The sequence below is a fragment of the Gracilinanus agilis genome, unplaced genomic scaffold, assembly GCF_016433145.1.
Source record: "Gracilinanus agilis isolate LMUSP501 unplaced genomic scaffold, AgileGrace unplaced_scaffold33342, whole genome shotgun sequence".
In the NCBI taxonomy this organism is placed as follows: domain Eukaryota; kingdom Metazoa; phylum Chordata; class Mammalia; order Didelphimorphia; family Didelphidae; genus Gracilinanus; species Gracilinanus agilis.
Window position 1 is genome coordinate 1 of NW_025366182.1, and position 7,633 is coordinate 7,633.

Here is a 7,633-nt window from a genome sequence, read left to right on the forward strand (position 1 = left end):
AAGGAAGGAAGGAAGGAAGGAAGGAAGGAAGGAAGGAAGGAAGGAAGGATAAAGTGATAATTTCCAAAATAGAAAGAAGTATTGTGGTGCAATAGAAATTCTTGTACTAGAATTTGCCAATACCCTTCTTGAGGGAAGGAACTATTTTTTTATCTCCAGTGCCTATTGTATAGTAAGCAATTAATAAATGTATTAATTGATGTGTTTTGATATTAATCCTGTCTGTTCACTAATTTGCAAAAAGACCTTATTCAAGTCTCTTCCCTTAATCTAAGTCTCAATTTCCTCTTCTGTAAAATGAGGGTATTGAAACATGGGATTTGTGGGCCAGCCACGTTTCCACTCTATAGATCAGTGATTTTCAAAATGTGACCTAGGACCCCATGAGGTCTTCAAGATTAAAATTATTTTATAATTATTTTAAAATCATATACTATTATTTATTATGTGTAATATTATAATATTATTATTATAAGTATATACATATAATGTTTATAATAATTTTATAATACTAATAATATAATAATGATATTTTAATTTCTAATGCAGTAAATATCAATACCTAAAACCCAAACAAAAGTTCTTTGGATTCCTCAATAGTTTTTAAGAATATAAAAGAGACTCCAAAAGATACTATATTTCTTTTTTTCTTTCTTTCTCTCTCCTTCTTCTCTTCTCTTTCTCATTCTTCTCTTCTCTTTCCCCTTCTCCTTCTCCTTCTCCTCTTCCTCCTCCTCCTCCTCCTCCTCTTCCTCTTCCTCCTCCTCCTCTTCCTTCTTCTTCTTCTTCTTCTTCTTCTTCTTCTTCTTCTTCTTCTTCTCCTCCTCTCTCCTTCCTCCTCCTCAAAATGACTAATACTGAAAAATATTTTACACAATTGTAAAATCTATATAAAATTGCTTAGTGTCTCAGGGAAGAGGTAGGAGAGGAGGGAGGAAGGGAGGGAGATTGGAAAGAAGGGATAGAATTTGGAACACAAAAAAATTTAATGAATATTTTTAAATTGTTTTTACATGTAATTAGGGGGAAATGAAATATTTTTAAAAGAGTATAAAGAGGTCTTAATAACAAAAAATTTGAAAACCACTGGCATAGATAGATAATACTGGAGTTAGATGAGTTAGGATGGGCTCAAGCTCTATCTTAGCCATTAGTTAGCTATATGAAATTTGTCTCCTCTGGGGTTCTCTGATATAGAAAACACTGGAGTTGGAGGCTAGAAGACACAGGTAGAAGTAAAGCCTCTGCCACTTAATAACTTTCAGTCTTATTTCTCTCTATTGTAAAATAAAAGGGTTAATGATCAGGTGTTCTTACCCTTTTTTGTGTTACTCCCTTTGGCAATCTGATTAAATATATAAATTCCTTCTTAGGAAAATGTTTTTAAGAATAAAAACTAAAATATGTAAGATTCCAAAGGAAACCAATGATATCAAAATCATTATCAAAATATTTTTAAATTAAGTTTACAGATCACAGTTTTAAAAATTCTAGACCAACTTCTCTCCAGTGGCCCTTCTAGCTCTTCCAATAACATTTTATCATCAAAAAACATCCTTTGATATCTTTGGCAATGCATCCTATTCATGGTGAAGCCTTTTCCTCTTGTCCAGTGCTGGCCAGAATGCAGGGTGAGGAGGCCCCAGCTCCCATCCTCTCAGCCTGGCCCAATATATCTTCCCTGACAGACATCAATGAATGTGACACAGAAGAGGGGTCCCACCTGGAGGATGACTCTATTTCATTTTGACATGCAACTGGAGGATATAGATCCTGCTAGGTAGGAGATTCATTACCGGAAGGTTCATGGAGTGTTTAATCTCCTAAGTGTCTGAGGGAATGGAAAAGCATTTGCCCAAGTAATTTATCTTCTTTGTCTTCCTCCAAGACTCCTGCCCATGAATGTGGAGGCTGCTTACTCTACTGCACTGATTCTGCATTTGTTTCCTTAATGAATGTTCAATCCTTAACTCAAGAGAAAGATAGCTCTGATTTGGGGAGGGGGACAGGGAAGGAATAAGAGGAAAAGGGAAAGAATAAGTGAGGAAAAGAGAGGAGGGAAGGAAAGGGGCTTGTCAAAGACAAAAGGAAAGCAGATTCTGGGAGCCATATCCCAGGACAAAGCCAAAAGAAACATCAACTTCACACTTGGAAAAATTGAAGGCATCAGGAAGAGCTTTGGATTTAGGGCTCCTGAGTTCAAGTCTGGTCTCAAATACTTACTAGCTGTGTGACCCTGAGTAAGTCACTTAATGTGTTTGCCTCATTTTCCTCATCTGTGAAATGGGGGTAATAATGGCACCTACCTTGCAGGATTGTTGTGAGGATGACAAGAGATAACAGTTGCAAAGCACTTGACATAGTAGGTGCTATATAAATATTAGTTATTATTATTATAGGATTTAAAGCTGCAAGGGATCTAGTCCAAAGCCCTCAGCATACAGAAAGGAAACTGAGGTAGACCTCAGAGAGGGGGAGGGACTTGCCCACAGTCAAACATCTGGCAAGTAGCAAAATCCTAAAAGTAAGTCCTCTTACTCCAAATCTAGTGCCCCCCCCCAAGAGCCAGAAAAGTTAGATTTAAATCCCAGCTCTGCTATTTTCTGGCTCTTTGGTGCTGGAGAAGTCCCCTTCCCTCACTGAAGTCAGTCAATCAATAATTAGTAAGCATTTGTTAAGTGCCTACTATGTGCCAGGAACTGTGCTAAGGACCAGGTATATAAAGAATGGCAAAAATAAAAGCCAGTCTCTGCCTTCAAGGAGCTCACAGTCTAATGGAGAAAGGATATCCTCTTCTGTAAAATCCTTTGCAACTCAAATTCCTCTACCCTTATGAGCTCTGGTTCCCCTTCATACAGAGGTTTCCTATGTCTTCTAGGTCCTTTTGCCCTGGTTTCACTAATCACGGCTTGGTTGAAGCACAGATGGATGAATTCACTCTCCCATCCAACAAGGCATCTTAGTGTATGCTGCATCCAAGATGGTGTCATGGACAAAGGGACCCTCATCAGATTTTCTCAGTGGCTCACATTCCCACCCTACTCATGTTGCCATTCTCTATGGAGTTAGTGACCTCCAGCTCTCTGGGATATCCAGCCACAGTTGACCCTGGTCTGCCAACTCCATTCATTTTGATGACTGTGATAAAATATTTAAGGTCTTACCTCACCTCAAAGTCAAAGAGTCATGGTCAGTGCAGCTAGGTGGCCCAGTGGTTAGACAGCCAGGTCTAGAGACAGGTGGCCCTGGGTTTAAATCTCATCTCAAACACTTCCTAGCGAGGTGACCCTGGGAAAGTCACTTAACTCCAATTGCCTACCTCCTCTGCCTTACAATTGATACTTGTATTGATTCCAAACGAGAAGGTAAGGGTTTAAAACAAAAACTGTATAGACTAGTGGAAAGAGACTTCAACTTGGGAGTCAGAAGGCCTGTGTCCGAGTCCCAGTTTTGATACTTAGAGGATGTATAACACTAGATAAATAATGTCACCTCAAATATCCTTAGTTGCCTTGTCTGTATAATGAGGATAAAGACACTTACACTGCCTACCTATCCAAGCTGACCGGGCTGTTGTGACTAAAGCACTATTTTTTTATCTGAAAGCACTATAGAAAGATGTTATTCTTTTTGGTGGAGTTGATTATATCCTAAGAAACACACTTGTATCCAAGGTAGAAACTCACCCAGGAAAATGAAATACAGTCAGAAGGCAAAGAGGCACTGAGCATCTCAAAGAAGGAGAAGAGCTCAGTCCTAAGGTCCAGCAATGTGGATCCTCTTGGAGTAAATGGCCAGAAGAGAGGGAAGAGAGGTGAAAGGCAGGCATCTGTAAGGAGAAGGAAAGAATACAGAGAAAGAAGGAAGAGAAGTTCTTCCTAGGTTTTCTATAACCTTAAAGCTGTAGGGACAGAGAAAAGGCCCTGGGAATCCAGATCCCTTCACTCATGTGTACTTAGTCATTCACAAGGCAGTTTTATTGCACTTTGCAGTTTGTCTGTGGTTATTTATAGGCTCATCCAAATAGCCAAAACTCTACACTATAGACAAACTGCTAAGCCCTGGGAATTCCTTAGTGAACTGTATAGCACCAATTGGTGTCAATAAGTAGAAAATACTCTCCTTCCATAGTTTAGACACACTTATTTAGAAAGGAACTACTGGAATTTTGTGGGTTGTTCAGGATTGCCTATAATCCTTCCCAGATTAGGCTGTACCCTAGGTTTTTCTTACACCTGCTTTCCCAGGACAGAACATCAAAAACTGAGAACACTACTTGACTTAAAAGGGCTTTGTTTGCCTTCAGCAAATCTATGAAAATGAATTCTAACCAAAGCTTGTTACAAAAATGAATAGTTTCTTCACTACCACCACCACTACCCCCATCAGAATACCAAGGTTTGGAGCCTTCCAAATCCCCAACAGATGAGATAAGAACAATTAGTTTGAAGCCCAGGACAGCATCTCCTTCTCTCTCAGAATACCCTGAACAAATTAAGTTTAGCCTATATACGTCAGAAGGCTTGCATTCCAAACCTGGCTCTACCACTAATTTCTGTGATGCTGCTTCTCTCTGGGCCTCAGTGTTATCATCTGTAATATAGGTAACAATACTAATGCTTTGGTAATTTCTGTAATGCTTCCAGAATTGTGAGGAAATCACTTTCTGAAAAAATATGGAATGCTTCATGAATTTGCATGCCATCCTTGTGTAGGGGCCATAATAATCTTCTCTGTATCATTCCAATTTTAGTATATGTGCTGCCAAAGCAAGCACAGGAAATCACCTTTTCTTGCATCTTGGAACATGAGTTGCCACCACCATCATCATTCTCCCTGACTTAGGCAAAACATTTAAATCTCTCTAAGTCTCAGTTTCCTTATATGTTAAATGGAGAGAAGGAAACTAGAAGGCTTTTATGGTCTCTTACAGCTTCATGTCTATGCTCTGTGCTCTAATACACCTAATCTCATTCCCAGTGCTGCAGCAGAGATCAAAAGAGGTAATGGTTGGGAAAGAACATTACAAACCATGAGATGTTATACAGATGAAGAGACTCGGCTCAGAGGCCAACCCAGGCTGTGCAGGCAATGATGGGTTTCTCTAGACAATGAATGGGGGAGGAGGAGAGGAAGGAGGCAATTTCCTTTGATAGCTAGAGTCTGAAACTGTGACACTCTCCTTAAGCCAAACACTTCCTCACTGGACCCATTCATAAACAAAGGAATGAGCTGTCCCTTCAGTGAGGCTCACTAAATATCCTAGTAATCCTAGTGGAGAGATTCCCTCTCCACTAAGCCTCAATTTGCCCAAGGAGTCTGAAATTCTGTTACCAGAGATTCTCATTATCACATGGATAGGATGGTTTTTCTCCTATCAAGCTGAAATCTGCCTCTCAGCAATTTCCAGCTCACTGATCCATGGAACCAAAGAGAATAAGTTAAGTTCTTCTTCCATGTGATGGTCCAGCAAATTTTCGAAGGCAGAGGTAATGGTCTGTCTTCTCCCTTAGCTTTCCTTTCTCCAGGCTAAGCATCATCAAATTCCTTCAATATTGGATCTTCTTCCTCTAGACTCATTGTCAATGAGTTCTTCCTAAAATATAATGCCCAGCCACAAGACCCAGGGGTGGTGAGACTAAGGCAAAGGACTATCGCTTCCCTCATTCTGGACATTACACCTTGCTTAATGCAGCCAAAAAAATCACATCACCTTTTTTCCACACTCCTAATCCCTATTGATCTTGAAATTCCCTAAAAGAACTAAGTCTTTTTCACATGAACTGTCATCTCCAGAAAGCCTTTCTCAATCCCCCTTCATGCTGGTGTATTCCCTCTGTTAATCATTTCCAATTTTATTCTATATAGATCTTATTTGCACATAGTTGTTGCATATTGTCTCTCCCATTAGACTGTGAGCTCCTTGAGAGCAGGGACTACCTTTTGCCATTATATCCCTAGCACTAGCACACAGTAGGTGCCTAATAAATGCTGGTTGTTATTGTCATTGATCCCTTATACTTGTTCAGTTGATGTCTTAAGCCAGAATATAGAACTTTTCATCTACTATCTGCTAAATTTCATTTTAAGAGATTTGACTCATAATTCTAATTCCCAGTTCTGTCATCCATTATGTTAGCCCACCCTCCCTGCTTTATGAGAATTGAGTAACTGATAGAGTGTGATGCAGTCATCAGAAAACCAATCAGAGAGCTAAACCCTAAGAGATGGAGCACAGGATGGGCAAATCCATATGGAGAGAGGACCTGAGAGTACAGATTTCTGTCCTCACTGGGGAAAGGCTTTGCAGTAGAAAATGTGTACTCAGCATGAGGGTATGAGCCTTGGGTGGTAGGAGGATAATAGAAGAGAACCTAAAGGGATATGGTAATACTGAAGGATCTAAGGGAGTTGACTTAATTATCTTGCTGGGAACTATAGAGACTAGCCTTGATAGGTAGTCAAAGATATGGACATAGACACACAGACAGACACTCAGAGGATAGAGATATAATCTCCCCAACAAGACTTTAAGCCTCTTGAGGATAAGGACTAAGTTTACTTACTCTCTGGATATTGTTTTCCCACCCCAGAGCATAGCCCGATGCTTTCAGTGTCATGAACACAACAAATGTTTATTGTATGTTGACTCTGAATTTATAAGACTGTCAGCTGGACGTGATTAGCTCGGTGTCCTTCTTTATGCAGACATACTCACCTGATCTCGGGTATAGGGAGTGTCTACTCTCTGCCTGTCGGCACAGGCTTCTAGAAGGATGCGCATGGCATTCAGCTGCAGGAGCATCTCACAGGCCATGGTGTCGAAGAAAGTGATGTTGGCAAGGGCTGCAGAAGCCAATAGGAAGACTTCACCAGATGAGGCTTCTTGGCACAGTTCTGGAGTAGGGATAGAGCCTGGATTAGAAGAGGAAGTCATCACCCACTCCAAACTGATTTCCAAGAAGTCCTTCTAGGGCTATGGGAGGAACTGCTTGGTAGAACCCAGAGCCTATAACTCCAACAGAACCAGCACCTTGCCAGAAGTTCTCCCATCAAAGCCTTGAATTGAAGGGTCATATCTGACCTATCCCTGACATTTTGTTGTTGCTCAGTTGCTTTTCAGTCATGTCTGACTCTTTGTAACCCCATTTGGGGTTCTCATGGCAGAAATACTGGAGTGATTTACCATTTCATTTTCCAGCTCATTTTACAGATGAGGAAATGAAAGCAAATAGGGTTAAGTGACTTGTCCAGGATCACACAGCTTCTAAGTGTCTGAGGTCAAATTTGAACTTATATGAAGAGTAGTCTTCCTGACTTCAGGCTGAACACTCTATCCACCGCACCTCCCTGCTGTCCTTATCCCTGACACACCAACCTCCATCTAGGTCAATCTACATCAAAAGTAATCACCTGCTCTCACCTGCTGGTCATAGACTAGCCATATGTCCAGATGGGCTCATGTCATAGCATATATAAGGTTTCCTGGCTAAGGCAGAATTTACTTTTCTGTGAAAGTCTTCTTGTTGCTAGCATTCCATATCTGATTCTGATTGCCTTATATTTGACCCTATGCCTTGCATAGATCTCAAAGATTTATATATTCCCTGGTTCCATGTTGCCTTTTTTTTAA

At 40.4% G+C, this 7,633-nt stretch overlaps 1 non-coding gene across 1 annotated transcript; it reads right to left on the reverse strand.

Annotated features, from left to right (window-relative positions):
• Nucleotides 1–4,670: 4,670 nt before the first annotated feature.
• Nucleotides 4,671–4,777, reverse strand: LOC123254818. Its single transcript, XR_006506709.1, has one exon. It is a non-coding gene; the product is annotated as a U6 spliceosomal RNA (small nuclear RNA).
• Nucleotides 4,778–7,633: the final 2,856 nt, after the last annotated feature.